At 45.3% G+C, this 20,959-nt stretch overlaps 1 protein-coding gene across 1 annotated transcript in view; it reads left to right on the top strand.

The window, feature by feature from the left end:
• Positions 1-20,959, top strand: part of LOC138162044 (S-adenosyl-L-methionine-dependent tRNA 4-demethylwyosine synthase TYW1-like) — a 255,701-nt gene that overhangs the window by 17,192 nt on the left and 217,550 nt on the right. The window lies entirely within an intron of this gene.

Here is a 20,959-nt window from a genome sequence, read left to right as displayed (position 1 = left end):
CTGCTGGGGTCCTCCTGGGGGCTCTGGGCACTGTCTGTCTGCTGGGGGCTCTCAGACCTCTGTCCCCAGCATGCGAGGTCTGGGAAAACAGGCCAACAGGAAGTTTGCCTACAGGCTTTGTCCCTGCTAGCTGTAAGGCAGGTAGGTATTAGATAGGGGGCTTGCCTTGGAATCAGGAAGAACTGAGTTTGAATTGCCTCATTCACTTATTGCTGTGTGGGCTGGAGGTCTGGTCCTTGTGAGGGAAGAAGATGTGAGGCTGTAAAGCTGTGAGCTTGGGGTGCCAAGACAGTCCATGGTTATTTGAAAACGACATTATCTTTTATCTTTATTAAAGAGTGACCAGATGTCTGACCTGGGGCAAGTCACTTTACCATCTCTGTGCCTCAGTTCCCTTATCCATCAAATGGGGATAATAATGGCCCCCACTGCTGAGGATTATAGTGAAGACCAGGGGAGATAAGCCATGGAAAACGCTTGGTGGACCTTAAAGCACTATAGGGATGTTAGCCCCCCTTTGGCCCTTCTGGAATGGCCTCAGATTAGTGGGAGGTGGACGTGCTCTACTCTTGAGATCAGGAGAGAAGTTCACGCACCCCATCAGTAAAACATTGTGGAGCGCCTTTGCCCACTGTTGACCCACTAATTTATTGCAGTAAAGTATTATGTGCCTGGTGGAGGGGAAGGGCTGCACCTGTGACTTAATGGGCACAGGGAGCTCCCAAGTGAGCAAACTCTTCTTGGTGCTAGACAGACCCTGAGCACTAAGAAATGACTCACCCAGGGCCATGCAGCCTCGAGCCCAGCACTCCTTTGTGTGGAGGCCAGTTCTCTGTGTTTTGTGACCTTATGTTATAAAGCCATCACATTAGAAAGCACACAAACAGAAACTGAAAGTCAAGAAATAAAGATAACAATGTTCTAACAATATGGTTGGTAAGAGCTAACATCTGTATATCGCCTTCAGGCTCACAAAGCTCTCGGCAAACATCGCATTTCTGTCCTTACAACAGTTCTGAGAGGCAGCTGCTGCTGCTATTCCCATTTTACAGGTGAGGAAATCGAGGCAGGCGGTGGTGAAGTGACTTGCCCAGGATCACACAGCTGGCAAATGTCTTTAAAATATTTATTTTATTTTCTCTATTAATGGTACAGACTGCCCCTCCCTCCCCCCTTTCTTACCACTAAAATGAGATATAGCCGCAGGGCTTCCTGGCAGTGGCCTGATGCGCTGTTTGGGACCATCCTGGTCATGCTGGATGTTAGAGCTTCTGGAGCTCAGCTCTCTTCAGTGCTTGGCGTCAGTGGCCGTCACAGCTGAAAAAGCTCCCAGAGAGCAGCAGGCCCCGAGGGAAGTCCGTGTTTGCTAGCCGTGGCCCTGGCCATGTGGTGGCTCTCATCCACCCATCATGCAGAGGTTCCGGCTGGTAAATTTCCATCTTCCCTTCTGCCGAGCTGTTGTTCTCGCAAATTCATCAGGAGTTGCATGTTTATATTTTTAACAAATGGTTCCGAATTCCGGGAAACACGGAATCTGAAAGATTTTTGGATAGTTTAGAAAATTCTGTTTCCAAGTGTAAAGGTGTATCTGTATACTGAGAGTTTTTAGAGGTGACACATTGTTTTCAGCAAGAAAACCATGATGGGGGGCAGCTAGGTGGCACAGTGAATAGAGCACTGGCCCTGGAGTCAGGAGGACCTGAGTTCAAATGTGGCCTCAGACACTTAACACAAAAACTAGCCATGTGACCTTGGGCAAGTCACTTAACCCCAATTTCCCTGCCTTCCCCCCTCCAAAAAAAATAAATAAAAGAAAGCCATGATGGCAGAGGCAGCTCCATTGTGTTTTCCTGGTGCTCACCCATTGCATGAGCTTTTTTCAAAAAGCAGCTACTTTCTTGCTCCCTCCCAGAAGGGCCAGATCACGTGTGTTTATGTTTGCTGACTCTCCGAGAGCCCCTCTGTCCCAGATGAGCTCAGCCACCTTGGGATCCTTCGCCTCTTGTCTAAGAAAAACCAGGAGCTGCTCTCGAGCTCAGGTCTGAGCCATAAGAAAGGCGGTGCACCTGCCCGTGTGGCGTCTTGTTGGTCTGACGCGGCCTCATGGCTAACAGCGAGCGTTATTGCGACCAAGCTCTCCTGCTCCTGTTAGTTGTGTTTTCTGCAGTCTGTGCATTCCTGGCAAGGGCCTTCTTCATCTTCTTGGCCGTTGTGTGGGGGTTCATTTAGTTAAAGCTAAATATGTAAATCCACAAAGTCAGGCACATGGTATGCTGAAAGGGAAGTGATGGATGGGAAAGGATGCCCCTCCACCCCTGTGGCCTGCAGGGCTCCTGCTACTCCGTGGGATGCCATGGGAAATGTACATGAAATGTCACTTACGCCCTGGGGGAGGGATGGTGCCAACGGTGTGCCGTCTTCATATGAATGCTGTCCTTTTGGATTGAGAGACACATAAAGAGAGGGGTAATGTTTTCTTCCTGTACCCATGGATTTCACATGCCTCTGACACAGAGCCCATCTGTAGAGGCTTTCAGGGGTGGGGAGCCTGCAGCCTCGAGGCCACATGCGGCCCTAGATCCTCAAGTGCGGCCCTTTGACTGAGTCCCAACTTCACAGAACAAATCCCCTTAATAAAAGGGTTTGTTCTGTAAAGGTTGCCCCCAAGGACCTAGAGGGCCAAATGTGGACTCGAGGTTGCAGGTTCCCCATCCCTGCTTTAGAGGGTCCGGCCCTTGTGAGGGAAGAGATGTGAAGCTGTAAAGCTGTGAGCTTGGGATGCCAAGACAGTGAGTCCATGGTTGTTTGAAAACGACATTATCTTTTATCTTTATTAAAGAGTGACCAGATGTCTGAGATGCTGAGGGGTGAGGACACAGGGCCGTGGCTGGGAGTCGGGACAGACACTCACTAGCTGGGTGATCCTATGCAAGTCACTTAACCTCTGTTTGCCTCAGTTCCTCCATCTGTAAAATGAGGTTGATGATAGTACCTGTCTCTCAGGGTTATTGTGAGGACAACACATGGAAAGTGCTTTTTAAGAGCTTCTCCAGTGATCCATCTGTAAATGCTGGTTGTCATAATGGCAGTGATGATGGTGGTGGTGGTCTAGAACAGCTTTGTGGGAAAAAAAAGCAGCCCTGTGTTCATTAAGCTGTGTTTCAGACTCTTATGATCTGTTTATACATTGCACATTGGTGGTTTTAACATCCTGTTTGTTTCCACGTGTGTGTGTGTGTGTGTGTGTGTGTGATATATTCCTTTCCTCTCTTACTCAAAGAAGTGTCTTTTCTAACAAAGAATAATGAAGAAAGAACCAAAAAAAAAATCCAAACCCAACCACCCCAGATCAGCAAAACCAGCCTAAGAACATAAAGTGCTTGGAGAAAAGCTCGCCACCTGATATTCTTATATCATATATGCATATATATCTTATAGATAAGATATATATTATATATCTTATTTTGTATATTACATTTATATAATATATTTATAATATATATTATATATAACATTATATATTTATATATGATATATATATTACATATATATATCTTATATGCTGGGATGATGGGATTGGCAGAAATTCGGATCAGGCCAGCATTTCACACCACTTACCACAGGTAGGTCACCTGCTCAGGTGACCTGAATATTAAAGATCACAGCATCAAAGACAGTCTGAAGAGATCCAGATCAAGTGCCTTTCATTGCTATGGAGAGAGGGAGACAGGGAGAATTCTTAATTAAACAAGGGACAGAGGTAATCACAAAAGACAAAATGATTTCAGTTAGATGAAATGGAAAAAGTTTTGTACTACCAAAATCAGCACAAGTAGGCTAAGGAGGGAAACATTTAGTTGGTAAAAAAAAAATGTTTACAGTAAATCTGCAAAATGTCAGTGTGGTCTAGTAGGGCACAGGTCTTGGAATCAGGAAGGCCTTGAGTTAAAAACCTGCCTCAGTCACTTACTAGCTGTATAACCTTAAGCAAGTCACTTAATCTCTGTTTGCCTGTTTGACCCACTTAATCTCTGTTTATTAATCTATAAAATTGGGGGAACTAGATTCATTGGACTTCAAGGTCTCTTTCACCTCTGACTGTCCCATGATAAGGGGCTTATATCCAAGATAGGAAGGGAACTCGCATAGATACATGAGACCCCACACCATTCTAGGATAGATAGGTGAGTCAAGGAGATGAACTGTTTTCAAAAATCGAAAACCGCCAACCATTTGAAAGAGTGCTCCAAATTGTTATTAATAAGAGAAATGCAAATCTAAACAGCTCTCACATTTCTTTTCACACCTAGTAGATTTTCCCAGATTTCAAGAAATGGAGATAGTCATGTGGGAGAGGTTAGGTAGACAGGTATACTACTACATGGTGGATGGAGCTGAAAGAAATTTGGCATTATGCTGAAAAAGCAACTAAAAAGAGCAAAGTGTTTGATCTTCAGGTCTGCTGAAGATGCACATACCCCAAGAAAGTCAGACATACAAACAGAGGTCAAAATGCGCCAGGATATTTGCAGCAGCATTTTTTTTTGTAGTTTGGGGAATGACTTAAATAAACTGTGCCTGTGAATGCAGCGGGATGCTATTGGCCTGTAGGAAATGGTAAGAACAACGCCAATAATAGCTAGAACACAACACGATTGCAGTGATCTGAGAAGGCACCTCCCTCCCCCTTGGCCGTGGCTGGGTCTCTGGCCGTTGCATGTGATGTTATGGCCAGTGGCTGCATCATGTACCTTCTGCATTCTTTATGGAAGTGTCCGTCCTGGGTTATCTTGCAGACGGCCCCTATGCTGTCTGTGTGTGTATGTGTTGGCATGACCTCCACACGTGGGCACGTTTTCAGGGCCAATGGGGAATGGGTCTCGGTTCCCCTGACTGTACTGTATGAGGGTTGTCCCAGTTTTGCCATGAGGGGCACCTTGGTTGCAGTGGTCTCTTCTTGGCCCATACTCCCTTGAATGAAACACTGGGCTTTGCTGCCCACTGCCTTGGGCCTTAGAAGTCCCTGGGGGTCTGCAGAGTGACAGAATGCCAGGCCTGGGGTCAGGAAGACCTGAGTTCAAATCCAGCCTGAGCCATTCCCTGGCTGTGTGACCCTGGGCCAGTCACTTCACCACTGCCTGCCTGAGTTTCCTCATCTGTAAGAGGGGGATGATAGCAGCACCTCCCTTCCAGGGTTGTTGTGGAGGTCCTGTGAGAAAACACACAGTGCCCCTTAGGATCATTGTTACTGGCAGCATTGCTCTGACTGTGGCGCTTCTGAGACCTCTCCTCATTGCCTGTGGCCTCCTTCCTGCCCTTGCAGTGAGGCACTGGGGCCTCTGGTGAGTGGAAGTGGCCTGGTCACCACTAGAGGGCAGCACAAACCGCGCATTGTGCCTCCTGGTCCTGGTGCTGCCAAGGATGGCCAGAGAGAGCCCTGGCTCTGGTGTTCAGGCCAGGGCCTCTTGCAAGGCTGGGGTCAGCGGGCAGGCCCTGGGGCCACATCCAGGCTTCCTTGCCTTTCCTCCCTGTAGATTGGTCAGAGGAGAGCTTCCCCTCTGCTCTTCTGCAGTGTTTAACTGAAATGTCCACAGGACGTGGAGTTGGAGCTGGACAGCACCCTCTCATTTTACAGATGAGGACACCGAGACACAGGACAGTGGATTTAGAGCTGAAAGGGGCAGTTAGAGGCCATCCTGCCGGCCCCCTCATTTACCCCTTGGGATGCTGAGCCCAGCACAGAGCAGTGAATTGACCTGCTCAGGGTCCTGTGATTAGAAATGTAGGGGTGGGATTGGAGCCCAGGCCCTCTGTCATGTTGCCTCTCCAATAGTGCATTAAGGTTAATTGATATGGCCTCTTTACCACCCTGCTTTCACAGCCTTTGTTCCTCCTTTTGAGTGGTTTTTCTTAAAAAACAAATTTAAACAAATTCAGGAAACATGCATTTAAATCAACATTTATGAAGGACCAGACACTATGTGGGTGTGTGCTGTGTGTGTCAGGCCCTGTGCTAGAGACTGAAGGGTATAAATGGAACAAGCCCTGCCCTCGGGGAGCTTACTTATTTTTTTTTTTGGAGGGAGTAGCCTATAGGCAGCTAGGGCCCTGCAAGACACAGTAGATTATTGGGGAGGAACATGAGCCAGTCAGGGATGGCAGCTGAGCCAAACCTTGAGGGAGACCAGCACTGCGACTGAACTGAGCGTGGAGGACGCCAAGAGAAGAGATGTGAAGGGAGTACTTGGCTGTGCAGGAGGGATGGGCCCTGGCTCCCACTCTCCCTGAGGCGCCGCCATGACTGGGAAGCTCTTTTGGGGTGTCGGGTGCTTTGTGGCGCCCTAAGTCCTGTGCAGTCGTGGCCCTTTGTCCTCCTGAGGCTGCTTTCATGGGCCTGGCCTCATTGCAGCTTTCCAGCAGTCCAGAGGCGTCACCTCACGCCCTTGGGCTCCAAAGGCCTTTTTTGGGGGGTGGTTTGCAGATAGCAGTCCTGTGATTTTATTGCCATGAGAATTCCCAGGGAGGAAATTCTTCCAGTGCAGATTGGCATCTGCCCTCAAGGACAGAGTCTGAGAGTTGCCAAGGGCACCCAAGGCTCAGTGACGCCAGTGCCACCAGCCTGTACTGAATGTGGCAGAGACAAGGCTGGAGTCTTTCTGGCCTTGAGGCCACCTCTCCACTCCCTCCGCTTGTGCTTTGTGCGTTTCTCATGTTCTGATGCCTTCCCGTCTTCTCACCATTTTCGTGGGTGCTCGTGTTGCCCCTGGGGTGGTTTTGGGGGAGTATTTCCCAGATGTCAGCTTTTTTTAATCTTTTTTTTTTGAGGGGTGAAGGCAAGGCAATTAGAGTTAAGTAACTTGCCCAAGGTCACATGGCTAGTAAGTGTGTCAGGTGTCTGAGGCTAGGCTTAAACTCAGGTCCTCCTGACTCCAACACCGGTGCTCTATTCATAGCTGCCCCCCACTCCCCCAGATGTCAGCTTTGCTCTGGGCAGGGGCACACGGGTGCTGTTCAGGCATAGCTCCTGTCATTTGCACTTCCAGCTTCAAAATCCTAGGTACAGGACACTGAGGAGGGGAAGAGAAGGTGTGGGGAAAGGAAGGTGTCATTTTGTCATGATCGGGAAGATGCTGCGTTATTAAATCAGTCCCAGGGGTCAGCTGAGATCTGGATGACCTGTCTCAGGGTGTGCAGACTTCTGGCCCGTCATTGTCAGAGGGCGTTGTTGCTGGTCAGCAGTAAATACTTCCCTGGATCCCCATAGGATGCTCTCCACTCAGCAGACAAATAGCTTATCACTATCATTGGTTATGGAAATAAATGGCAAATATTTGGTGGAAGTTCTCCAGGGAAACATTTGTTTGTAGCCATTTGAATTGCAAAATGAACCCCTAAGTGTGGCCAATTTCTGAAATAAAAATACTTAGAATTGTAGTGGGAAGGATTTGTGACTGATTCTCTGCCTATGAAGATGAGTTTTTGCTTGTGCCTCTGAGTGCTTAGCTCATTATAGAGATGAAAGGTACCATCACTTCCCTCACGCCTTGGCCCCTTGACTGCATGAGTCATGGACTCCTTCTTTTGAACCTGAGTTTTCCATATCACAGCTGCTGGGGTCAGGGTGGGGGTGAGGGTCAGGGGCAGCTTGAACTTCTCTTTTTCAAGAGAAATCCTGTTTTCACTTCTGCCACATAATGCTTAAAAAAAGTTTTTATTGATATTTTCTGTTTCTTACATCATCCTGTGTATCCCCCTCCCAGAGAGGCGTCCCATATGATAAATAGTATTTATTTAGAGGGGGGAAAAGTTAGCATGACTGACTGATGCATTGAAAAACCCTGTGCAATGTGTAACTAAGACCTGTGGACCCCTTCCCTCCACCAAGGGAGGTTGGAGGGGTCTTGTCCTATCTCTTCATTCAAGTTCCCACTTGGTCCTTAAACATTTGGTTATTTTTTCTTTGGATTTTTTGGTATGTAGTTGTCCTCTCCACTTCCATTGTTGTAGTCAGTGTGTATGTTGTTTTCTTGGCTCTGCTGATTCCACTCTGCTTTAGTTCTTACAGATCTAGCTTTGTTTCTCTGGATTCACACACATTATTTCTTAGAACACAGTAGTATTCCATTATGTTCATGTACCACAGTTTATTTAGCCATTTCCCAATTGATGAGTATCTCTACTTTGTTTTGCATTGTTTTTTTTTTTATCTACTTCTTTCTTTTTTTTTTTTAATTTTAATTTTTTTTTTAAAGCAATCGGGGTTAAGTAACTTGCTCAAGGTTACATGGCCAGGTGTTTCTGGGTGGGTGCCAAGTGTCTGAGCCCGGATTCGATCCCCAGGTCATCCTGACACTGGAGCCGGTGCTCTTACTCACTGTGCTACCTGGCTGCCTCTATCTACTTATTTCTAATTCTTAGCTATCACAAAAAAGTGCTGTTGTAAATATTTTGGAATATATGGGACCTTTTTTCTTCTGAAGGGACTCCTTGGGACATAAGCCCAGTAATGGAGTCTCTGGCCTAAAGGGTGCGGACGTTTTTGTTGCTTTATTTGTATAATTCCAAATTGCTTTCCAAAATGGTTGCACCATTTCATAGCTCCACCAACAATGTATCAGTGTACCTATTTTCCCACAGACCCTCCAACACTGACCGTTGTCATTTTTGCCAATTTGCAGGGTATGAGGTGAAACCTCAGGGTTGTTTTGATTTGCATTTTTCTTGTTAATGATTTGGAGAATTTTTTTTTATGTGGTTGTGAATACTTTGCACCTCTTCTTTTGAGAAATATTTGTTCCTATCCTTTGGCCATTTATCTGTTGGGAATGGTTATTTGTTTTATACATGCACACTTTGTCCTTAATTTTTTTCATCCTTTCCCTTAATATTCTAGATCTTTTGTTTTCCCAAATGAATTTTGTTCATGTTTATCTTGAACTGACTAATAAGATATGAACACAAAGCCCAGTATTTTTTTTTTTAAACTTTATTGGCCACATGGGTCATTTAAAATCTCTCAAATGACTAATACGGCAGGATATTAATTTCTATTCATTCATCATATTCAAAGTGTGACAGCTACTTTTGTGTGTATTGACCACTCATAAATTTAGCAAAAGAAAGACTGAGCTGTGTGTAGCACTCTCATCTTGGCAGTCAGTGTTTTCTTAATTGAGTCCCAATAATATAGGCGCTCCATGGGATAGAACACTAGGCCTGGAGTTGGGAAGACCTGAATTCAAATCTAGCCTCAGACACTAACTAGCTGTGTGACCCTGGGGAAGTCATTTAACCTCTGTTTCTTTAACTCTAAAAGGGGGATAATAATAGCACTCACCTCCCAGGGTTAGTCTCAAAAAAAGAGATATTTGTAAAGTGCTTTCTGTGGTGCCTGTCACATATTAGCTATTATATTAAACATCCGAATAATAACTTTGTGCTTCTCAGGGCACCTGTGCCTTGGTTCACTTGATCCATGCAGCAGATGTTGGAATTTGGAAGGGCTAGTTTGATTACCTCCTTTAGAGAAGAAGAAATGGATGTGGGGGCAGGAAACTGACCCAATCAGGTCAGGTGGCTAGCAAACATGCTCAGACATGGCCTTCTGCCCCAAGGTCCCTGCTGGCTTTACTTTATCTGCTCGCCCTTTGTAAAATTCTGGCTTCACTCACACTTGGAGTTGAACTTGGGCTGAAACCTGGGATTGTTTAGCAGGTGGGGCAGAGATGAGGGGCTTGGTCGGCCTGCCCCAAGGCAGCAAGTCAGGGCTTATTAGGAGCCCAAGTGGACAGGAGGAGTCTGGCTTGGGGCCCAGTGGACATCCTGCCTTTCCTTCTCCTCTCTGGAGTCCTTTGAGCCCTCTCTATTTTGATCCCTTTGTAATGCTGATGCATCAGTGTGTTTTGGAAACATGTTGATTGTGCCGCACACTTTTCTAATAGTCATATTAATTCCTTGTTTGTCTTCCTTCTCAATCTCTCTCCCTGCCTCCTTCCCTGGCCAATTTAGCCAATAATTACCCAGCTGCCTTTATCATAAGAATTTAGGACAAAGATAGACGTCTCAAAGGGCAGCTTAGGTGGTGTAGTGGATAGAACCCTGGACCTGGAGACAGGGAGAGATGAGTTAAAATCTGACATCAGATACTTTCATGCTGTTTGACCCTGGGCAAGTCATTTAACCCTGCTTACCTTAGTTTTCTCATCTGTAAGTGAACTGGAGAAGGAAATGGCAAGCCACTTCAGTATATTTGTCAGGAAAACTCCAAATGGGGTCATGAAGAGTCAGCTGTGACTATTGGACTTGGATTCAAGTTTTGGCCTTGCCCTTGACTAACTTCTCTGATTGTGGGTGGGGCCCTTGGTTTCTCTCAGTCTCAGTCTTCTCCCCTCTAAAGTGAGGAGATTGGACCAGGCTGTCCCTCAGTTGTTCCCATCTATGATACCCCGGGGAGGGTCAGTGAGGTGTCGTCCACAGGCCTGGCTTCCCCTCCCAGCTCTGCTTCTTAGTGGCTGTGGCTTCCTAAAGCCTGAGTCTCACAGATTTCCTCATCTGTAAAATGGGGGTAAAAATGCTCTCACCTGCCTCCCAGGTCGTCAGGAAGCTCCAATGAGATGGTGTCTCTGAAGGTGCAAACGCATCTGCCTGCTTCAGTCACTAAGTTCCCCACCCCTGCTCACCTGCACAGCTCTCCTTTGAATATGTAGCACAGGTGTGATCATTCCCATTTCACAGGTAAAGAAACTGAGTGTGGGAGTGGGGCAGTGAGGCTCAGGAAGGGGATAGGGTAGACGGTGAGTCAGGCTGTCTGACTCTGGGCCCAGGCTTCTTTTCCTTATACTCTGTGACTTCCCTGAGGTGAGAAACCCCTAATATCAGGGGACTTTCTTAACGTGTATCCTGAATCTTCCTAACAACTTAAGCCTTTTCTAATTGTCCTCCAGGGAGATGAAATGTTAAACAGAAATTACCCTTTGCCCTTAACCTTCTCTGCTTTGTGCCAAATAATCGCCGCTCCACATTTCGCCCCTTTTAGATCCTGTGGGCTCAGTTCTTTGAGGGTGTTTATTTATTTTTGCCTTGTTTGGATGTTTCCGATTCCCCCTCGGTCCTTCTACGAGATCCTTCGCCAGATAAGTCACTTTGATGGAAAGCTCCCCTTGGCAGACTGATCCTGGGCAGGTTTTGACCTTCCCTTTCCCCTTGGCTCTAGATTCAGACACACCGCAGCTCTCTTCTCTGTCCTCCAGAGTTATTCACTCACCATGTGCTCCACACATTCATGTGGCACCAAGTGCACCTATTTTTAGCCCTAAGGCCATGACTGTTAATCAGAGATGTGCCATCTTTGAACACGGAGCCTTTCTCACAGCTGGGAGACAGTGATAAACTTGAAATACTGATTTGCCAAGGCTGATTCTGGAGAATTTCATTGCTCCTTTAACCTTTAAGACCATATTTATAAAGTGTATTCATGAATAATAGTAATAATAGTCGTCTCTAATTTTCTCTCGGGAATTTGTGAGTAAGTAAGTGCATATGCGTGTGTTGGATTTAAAGATGGTCTTTCACCTGCTGCAACAACAAATTCAATTCAAGAAACATTTATTGCAATGATCGTGTTACTTTTGGTTATTAACCACCAAGCTCATGTTGGCAGATTAGGAAAGGAGCTTCAAGGAATGAACAGTTCCTCCGTTGCCCATTCAAGTCCTATGGTCTTCCCAAGTCTTGCTTAGCCCAAAGGACCCCAGTCACTTTTGAGCATATTAACAAACCTTGGTGTGCTTAAATAGGAGAAGCAGAGTCATAAATGTAGGAGTCCCTTTCACAAACACTAGTGAGGTTCCCACTAACTTCTGAACTGATGCCAGAAGTGTAATAAAATCTTTACTATTGTAATGTGTTCACTTAAAAGACGGGTGATGTGGAGTTCCATTTCAGGTGCCAGATCAGAATATGTTGGCCTTTTTGGTCTTCTTTGTGTGACTAAAGTGCTGTCCGTGAAACCAGAAGGACCTTGGATGGAATTCTACCCTAGCTGTATGACCTTGGGCAAGTCACTTTAACTCTGTACAACAGGGATGATAGTTACCTTACAGTGCTGCTGTGAGGACCGGAGATGCTGCATTGCATAGTGCTTACACAAGCTGGCCATTGTTGATGGTCATTGTTGTTACTAAAACTTTGCCATGGTGTCCCTGGAGCTGAGGGCAGGAGTGGGCTTTGTCATTCTTGTTGGGTGTTGCCCTTTTGTGCCCCCAGAGTTTGCAGTGGTCCGGGGAGCGGACAACAGTCAGTCAAATGGGGTCAAGAGGACTCTAGTTTTTACCAATGAAATGGGCCTTGATGAGGTCCTGTCTGGAGGCACTTTTGTTACATTAGGGAATTCGAACACCTCTTCTTGCAGTTATTAACAATTTGTATCTTTAGTCTCAAAAATCATCTTTTCTCATTCTTTGGCCATCTCTCTATTGGGGAATGAATGTGGGCAGATCTTATGGGTTTATATCATAGGATCTTAAGAGTTGCAGGGAAGAAGAGACTTTTAGAGATTATCTTCTTCATCTCCTTTTATTTTACAGGTGAGGAAACTGAGGCCTAAAGAGGGGAGGTGATTTGCTCAAGGTCACATGGTTATTAAGTAGCATCAGGTAGGGTGGGGACAAAGGCCTTTGGCTTCCCATGGAAGGCTCTTGCCTGGGGCCATTCAGCCATCATTCCTTGGGAGATCCTGGAGTCAGGCCTTTTGCTGATATGTTCACTATCACTATTTCTCCCCAATATGCTTCTTTCCCTTTTATTTTTGGGCTGTTGCCCAGTTTCATTTTTTTCTTTACTTAATCAAGCTCCTTGCTTTTGTCCAGTAATTTCTTCCATTTGTTTAATTAATAAAGATGTTCAACCTTTCCATAGTTGGCTGAAGTATATTATTCCTTCTTCTGGTTTTAAAAAATGTTTTTTTTTTAGCCTTGAGAACAACAATCTGATTAGAGTTTATTGTAGTATAGTGTATGGTCTGGGGAATAGACCTAAAATCATTTTTTGCCATGCCGTTATTGTTTTCCCAGGAGATGTTATTTAATAATGATTTTACTCCCCAGTGTTTTTGAGACATGAGTTTATCAACCTTTTACATCCCCTGGATTCTGTTTCTGGGTTCTCTAGTCTGCTCCATTGATCTGTTCTCTCTCTTTCTCCCCCCCAGTACCACAGAGTTAAAACAAAATCATTATTGCTTCATAGAACACATTTGGATCTGTGTGATGGCAAGTTCCCCTTAACCGGGCTTTGTTAGAGCTCTCATTTTCGGTTTGAATTTTATTTTGACTTTTATCTAATTCTGTGATTAGTTTTGGTATTTTGATTGGTATCATGTCAGATGCATTGAATTTGATTGCCAAGAAGGCAAAGACTTTGAGCACAATTAAGTGTTAATGTGAACCCTGAGAATCAGCCCTGTGCGTTTTGTAGATCCTGGCATTTATGTGATACCAGTGAGGCACCTGATATCCACCGTGGGAGGAATCATGGCCAGATTAATGAGGGAACCCTTGGGTACCTGTGGTCCTGCTAATTATTTATCAGCACAAACAAAGCCTGCAGCCTTATTAGAAGGGCACTGAAGAGAGTGGGTTGAGCTTGGGTCTTGGAAGGACATTAGAAGATTGATGAAGTTCAGACACTCTTAGGAAATTCATTTGTACTTGCAGAATGAGAAAACTCTTTTGTTTACTTAAAGGCAGCTAAGATGATAGAGGTGGACCCTCAATGCCCAGTATACAGTAGGCATCTGATAATTTTGGCTTGAATTAATTGAAATTTAATAATTATAAAATATGAGGTGTGAACGTAAGCACCAGCGAATTCCTTCTCCTTCCTTCCTTTGCTCATTGGCCTGTGGACTTGGGGCATTCAGCTTTCTGCTGTGGGGAGGGAGGGGCCAGCATCCATCATTGTGCAAGAAGGGCACCTCTGGGGCAATTTGGATTTGGATCCATGAAAATCGGGACCAGGAAGATATTGATTTATTTTTATTTAAAAAATATTAAAATATTATAGCATTTCCGTCATCATTTTGTTTCAACCTTCACCCGGGTGAGGTAGTATATGGAACACTCTCCTTGGAATCAGAAGACCCGAGGTCGAGTCCTCCCTCGGACACTGGGAGTGCTGGGCAAGTCATTTTCTGTCTGCCTCAGTTTCCTCTTCTGTAAAGTGAGGATGCTGTCTCGCTTGTGCTGTAGTGAAGGTGGGAGGATCAGATGGAAAGACGTCTGTGGGCACCAGGCTGGGCTCGTCGCTCTCCAGAGCATGGTCTTTTTTCCTTTTCTTTTTTTCCTTTTTTCCTTTTTTTCTGGGACATGCAAGATATTCTCTTTTCCTACAAAGGGAGGACCGGTGTTTTGAGAGGCCGTGTGTTGTAGTGGTGAGAGCTCCAGTGTGGAGTCAGGAGAACTCAGGCTGTGTGATCCTGGGCAAGTCATTTTAGTGCCCAGAGCCTCAGTTTCCTCATCTGTAGAATGAGGATCATGACAGCACCTCCCTTCCACAGCTGTGAGGATCTCATGAGATGCTATTTGTAGAGTCCTTAGCACAGTGCCTGGCATACAGTAGGTGCCCTATAAATGCTTCCGCATGGTGAGGATTAAGTGAAGGGGTTTAAGTAAAGTTCTTTGTAGATCTTAAAGAGCTATAGAAACGTTAGCGATTGTCATCGTTTTTGAAAGCTCTTTACAGGCTGGCCTCGTCCTGCCCTGAGAGGCCAGGAAGCCACTGCACAGAGGGGCCAGGAAGCCGCTGCACAGAGGGGCCAGGAAGCCGCTGCACAGAGGCGCCAGGAAGCCGCTGCACAGAGTTCCCTTTCGTGCCCCTGTGGCTCAGCCACACCGGGCCTCTTGATGCTTCTTACATGTATCTATGGACCTTTGTCCCCCTTGTCCCCTGGAGGAATTGAGGATGACACAGGAAGGATGGCGGATGTCTGAAGCAGAGAATGTGATGGAGCCTGTTTTGGAGTTTGGGATGCGCAGGAGACATCCCTGTGGATGCATGCAGTGGGAAGTTGTGCGGGCGATGATGCGGGCTCAGAGAGCGGGGGAGCGCGTGGGGAAAGGGAACGGGCGCCTCTATCACGCCTGCTGTGTGCCAGGCACTGTACTCAGCATTTCATCATTCTCATCTCATTGGAGGCTCACAACAATCCTGGGAGGGAGGCGCTGTTATCACCCCCATTTTATGGACGAGGAAACTGAGGGGAATGGAAGTGAGGTGACTTCCCCAGTGATGTGGCTGTTTAGTGTCTGAGATGGGATTTGAACTCAGGTCTTCCTGACTTCAGGCCTGCTGGTTATATATATAGATCTGGGAATTCTCTGTGTATAGGTGATAGTGATGTCATGGGGACTGGTGAGATCACCAAGGGAGAAAGGGTTAAGAGAGAATACACAGAAATAGGTTTGGTTTTTTTTCATATAACATAGGCCCCTCCAGTGACCCCAGTACTTCCTCCAGGAGAAACAGAAGGAGGATTCCCCCCCCCCCCCCCCCTGGGAGGGTTTTTTTTTTTTCCACTTCTGTTGAAACAACTATGGATTCTGACTGCATATATAAGCATTCTAGTTCCACTTTTTTTTCTCCTTTCTTCCTTTCCTCCCCTTTCCCCTCCCCCCCCAAGACAACAAGCAATCTGATATAGGCTATACATGTACAATCATATTAAACATATTTCCACATTAGTCATGTTATGAAAGAAGAATCAGAACAAAAGGGAAAAACCATGAGAAAGAAAAAACAAAAAAAAAGTGAAAACAGTCTGCTTAGATCTGCAGTCAGACTCCATAGTTCTTTCTCTGGATGTGGACAGCATTTTCCATCGTGAGTCTTTTGGAATTGTCTTAGATCATTGAATTGCTAAGAAGAGGTAAGTCTATCAAAGTTGGTCATCACACAGTGTTACTGTTACTGTGTACAGTGTTCTGGTTCTGCTCACTTCACTCAGCATCAGTTCATGTTAGTCTTCCCAGGTTTTTCTGAAGCCCACCTACTTATCATTTTTTATAGAACAATACTGTTCCATTACATTCATATACCGCAACTTGTTTAGCCATTCCCTAATTGATGGGCATCCCCTCAATTTCCAGGTCTTTGTCATCACAAAAAGAGCTACCATAAATATTTTTGTACATATAGGTCTTTTCCCATTTTTATGATCTCTTTGGGATATAGACCTAGAAGTAGTATTGCTGGATCAAAGGGCATGCACAGTTTTATAGCACTTTGGCACAGTTCCAGGTAGCTCTCCAGAATGGTTGGATCAGTTCACAACTCTACTAACAATGCATTAGTGTGCCAGTTTTAACACATCTTCTCCAGAATTTGTCAATTTCCTTTTTTTTGTCATATTAACCAATCTTATAGGTGTGAGGTGGCACTTCAGAGTTGTTTTAATTTGCATCTTTCTAATCAATAGTGATTTAGAGCACATTTTCATATGACTGTAGATAGCTTGAATTTCTTCATCTGACAACTGCCTGTTCATATCCCTTGACCATTTATCAACTGGGGAATGACTTGTATTCTTATAAATTTGACTTAATTCTCTATATATGTGAGAAGTGAGGCCTTTATTAGAAACACTGGCTGTAAAATTTGTTTTCCAGCTCAGAAAGAAGATTTTTCAAAGACAGTTCCCATGGATTAGGGGGATTTTAGCAGGTGGATATGGGAAAACATTGCTCAGGGCTCCAGGATGGAGGAGCACAGACCATAGGGTCTGGGAAGATTTTTCCCACTGGCATATATGTTGAGACCAGTGAGCTTCAGGTGAGAAAACTCCCGCTACTCATAGATAGGCCCCTGTTCTGTTACTCAGAGAATAACTCAGAGGATTGAGAGGACACATCACACAGCCATCATGTGCAGTCAAGAAAAACCTCTTTCTGCATTGGCCGTGCCCCAGGTGCGTATCTCATTCTGTACCCCGAGTCCGGCGTTTCTCTGTTAGGAGTGGGGAAGTGGGCTTCTTCGTGGGTCCCCTGGAATTGTGGCTGGTCATTGGTCTTTCATAGTTGTTTGTCTTTAAAATATTATTATTATTGTTTAAATTGTTCTCCTGGTTCTGCTCCCTTTGTTCTGCATCAGTTCATGCACATTTTCTCAGGATTGTCTGAAACCATGTGTTTCCTCATTTCTTATGGCACAGGAGTACAACAGTCCATTCACTGGACTCAGACATTTGACACACTTACTAACTGTGTGACTTTGGGCAAGTCACTTAACCCCAATTGCCCTCCAAAAAACCCCAACAACCCCTCCCCCCCACGTGAATGTATTCCCAGTACATTCACATACTGTAGTTTGCGTAGCCATTCCCCAGTTGATGAAGGCCCTCTCAGTTTCCAGTTATTTGCTTGCTACACTTTTGTACATTTGGCCTTTCCTACTTTCTTTGCTTTCTTTGGGGTGCAGGCTTAGTCACCTGGTCACTGGGTCACAGACTGTGGCCATCTAGGGCCTTTTGGGGCATTGCTCCAATTTGCTTTCCAGAATGACTGGACTGCCCCCTCCCACCACCAAAACTGTGACACCAGTTTTCTTGAGGTCTTAATCAGAAATCTGCCTGTGGCGATATACTGCTGTGCTCTGGATTTACTGTGATGCCTAATCTGGAAAACAAATAGATGATTTTGTAGCTCAGTTACTGTTTTTTTTTTTTTAAACTTCTCTCTCCTAGGATCAGAACCATATCCTTTTCTCTGCCCCTTGTTGGAGAATGACTTAATGTCTTAACTAATTTATGTCTCCTTACAGCTGCCGGTTTGCCCTGTGTTGTAGAAAGTCACTTTAAGTCTACAGATGATGTAGGGAGAGAGGCCAAGTTTTGTTATTGTTCAGTTATGTCCAGCTCTTTATGACTCTAAGTTTGGGGTTTTCTTGGCAGAGATACTGGAGCACTTTGCCATTTTCTTTTCCAGTTTATTTTATAGATGAGGAAACTAAGGCAAGCAGGGTGAAGTGACTTGGCCAGGGTCACTCAGCTAGTAAGTGTCTGAAGCTAGATTTGAACTCAGGAAGACGAGTCTTCTTGGTTCCGAGCCCTTTACTCTATCCATTGCAGTATCTGACTGCTAAGAGAGTCTCAGATACTTGCCCTAATGTCACAGTTAGTGGATTTCTGGTCCTATATCTCCAGGGAGGCTTCCTTATATTCAGTGAGAGAGAGCACAATGGAATACCTAGTTAGAAATCCTTGGAGGTTTCATATGACCTCAGAGCTTTGGCCCAAACTCTTAACTTTATATGGGAACAAATTCAGGATCAGACAGTGACCTGACTGACGTAACCCCACCAACTAATGGCAGAACCAGGTTTGGTTCTGCTAGTCATCCACCTCTCAACCCAGCCCTCTGGCTGCTGCGTGGAAAGATGAGGAAAGGGAATTCAAGGGCAAGAGACAGCACTGTCTTCTCTAAGGTACCGAGATCTGGCGTCTGGAACAAAGGGGATGATGGTCTCATTGGATTTTGTTTCAGTCACACCGCACCTGGAGCGTTGTGTACACTTCTGGCTAGCTTACTAAATTTTTCCCCCCAGAAAATTAAGTTTAATTTTAATTAACGAGCATTTATTTTCTCTCCCTCCGACTCTGGAAAAAAGAAAAATAAACTTGTACCAAATCTGCACAGTCAAGCAAAACAGATTCCCCGAGATTGAGACAACATATGTAGGGGGAGATAATCTTAGTGGTTGAGAGGACGCCAAACTATCTCAAGATTGGTCAAAGGACCTGGGAAAGAGGCCTTTTTTTTCACAAAGTAGGACCGCTCTCCGTCAGGAAGATAGAGTTATTATTCTGTGTGGTTTCAGAGGGCAAACTGAGATTCACATTCAACAGACATTTACCTGAGGTGTGGTAGGAACTGGCTGGAGGGTGGCTGGAGCTGTCCAGCAGTAGGATGGCTTGCCTTGGGAGTCAGAGAGGTCTCTGCTCCTAGGAGGGCCTGGATGCCTCCAGCTCCAGGGTGCTGTAACCCAGGTTTTATTAACTTTTTTTGTTTGTCCTGGGAGAATGGTGAAGCCTGTGAACCTCTTCTTAGAATCATGTTTGTAAATGCATAAAACAAAACACACAGGATCATTAAGGAAACCAGTTGGGTTGAAATATAGTTATCAAAATGAAAAATGAACAAGTCCACAGACGCCAGGCTAAGAAACCCCTTTGTAGAGGTCACTTTCTTGTACAGGTTTTCTTGGGTTGATGGTGACAAAGACGGACGGATGTCACAGCAAGGCTTAGCCAGGCTATAGCTAGCACCCCAAGCAAGTGAAGAAACCTGTATTTTCCAATTTTCTGATTCCCTGTACACAGGCTTTTAATTACTTTCTCTCCTGGCTAAGTAAGTGGCAGATTCCCAAGTGCTCAACAATAGGCCTTGGTGCTCAGATTAAAATGGCTTACAGGTAGGAGTCAAGAAAACTCTTTCTTTTGCGTGTCTCCAGGAGGTGCCTGGATGCAAAGCAGAGAATGAGCCTCCTACTTTAAAGAAACTTGACCAAAAAGGTAATTGTCTTCTTACCATTTTAGGAACCGGAGGTAGAGATTCTTGCCCCCCAGGACATGTGTGTGTTCTCTTCCTGTGGAGGATTCCTAGGAGACCTTGCAGATGGGGGTCTAGACTGGTGATTTCATTGGTAGAAGGAATTGGCTCCCTCCCTTGGAGATGGGAGTCTAGACTGGTGATTTCATTGGTATAAGGAATTGACTCCCTCCACCAAAGCAGATCAGTCCAAGCTTTGATCTTAGCGAGATCCCCGGGACACAGATATCTTTCACTGAGGATGTGTCCAGTGAATAGGGGATCTTTTCCTATTTATTATTAACCCGCATAGCAGGTAGACTGTCCATCAGTGATCTCCCTTGCTCTGGGACGAGTTTTCCTCTTTTTCTGGTTCTAGGTGTTTTCTCTGATTCACCTCCCCGACCCCCACCCCCATCCCCATATACCTGGGACACTCTCCTTCCTCTGCTCCACCCTTTGACCTCCCTGGCTTCCTTTAAGTCCCAACTAAAATTTCTACCAGAAACCTTCCCCAGCCCCTCGAATTCCACTGCTTTCCTGCTTTTAGTGATTTTCTGCTTATCCTGCATATAGCTTGCTCTCTATGTATTTGCACGTTCTCTCCCTTTTAGATTGTAAGCTTGGGGCAGGGATTGTCTTTGGCCTCTTTTTGTATCCTCAGTACTTAGCACAGTGATTGGCACACAGTAGGCACTTAATAAGTGTTTATTGAATTGAGCCCATCATGGATGAGATCTCTTATGACTCTTAAAGTCTTCATAATAACGTGCTTCAGTCTGCTTATGTCCAACATCTTTCTGTCATCTTCTAGGTCACCCACAGTTTTGCTTCTTTGAAGATTGGAATATCTTATGAGTTGTTGCTTTGAGGGGAGAGTATTGGTGTTAAAACAGTTGGTTTTTATGACAGGGAGCAACTTGGGACCCTTGACAGTGCTGTTGAATTTCATACTGCTCTCTTCCTTTTCATTTGGCTCATCATAGCTCATCATCTTCCTGCAGTGTCCATCTGACATGTGTCTTTGTTGATGGAATGACTCAGGAGCTGTGTCAACAACTGTGTGTTGTCGTCAGAGTGATATGCATTTTTCATCCACTTGAGTTTTCCTATATGCATGGTTGGACCCATCTCTTTTGATCAGTTGTGGGTCTCACTGAGGTGGCCTCCCAGTGATCTTAGGCTTGGTGTAATCCTCACAGTCAACAAAGAGAAAAGGGCACATGGGAGAGCTCACTAGCCACAAGGAATGACTCGTCCATTTGGGCTTTGTATAGGGCATCCTGCCAAAGGTCTCCTCACCAACAAACACAGTTCATTCTTTAACCTCCTTGGTTTTTCTACAATACTTGATGCTTTTCAGCAGCCCCTCTTTTTCTGCC

This window comes from Petaurus breviceps, unplaced genomic scaffold (genome assembly GCF_028583685.1).
Source record: "Petaurus breviceps papuanus isolate PSGF00001 unplaced genomic scaffold, PetGlider_PUasm1.0 186, whole genome shotgun sequence".
Taxonomy (NCBI): Eukaryota; Metazoa; Chordata; class Mammalia; order Diprotodontia; family Petauridae; genus Petaurus; species Petaurus breviceps.
Note: the sequence above shows the minus strand (reverse complement) of the source record. Positions and strands in the feature narration are given on the sequence as shown.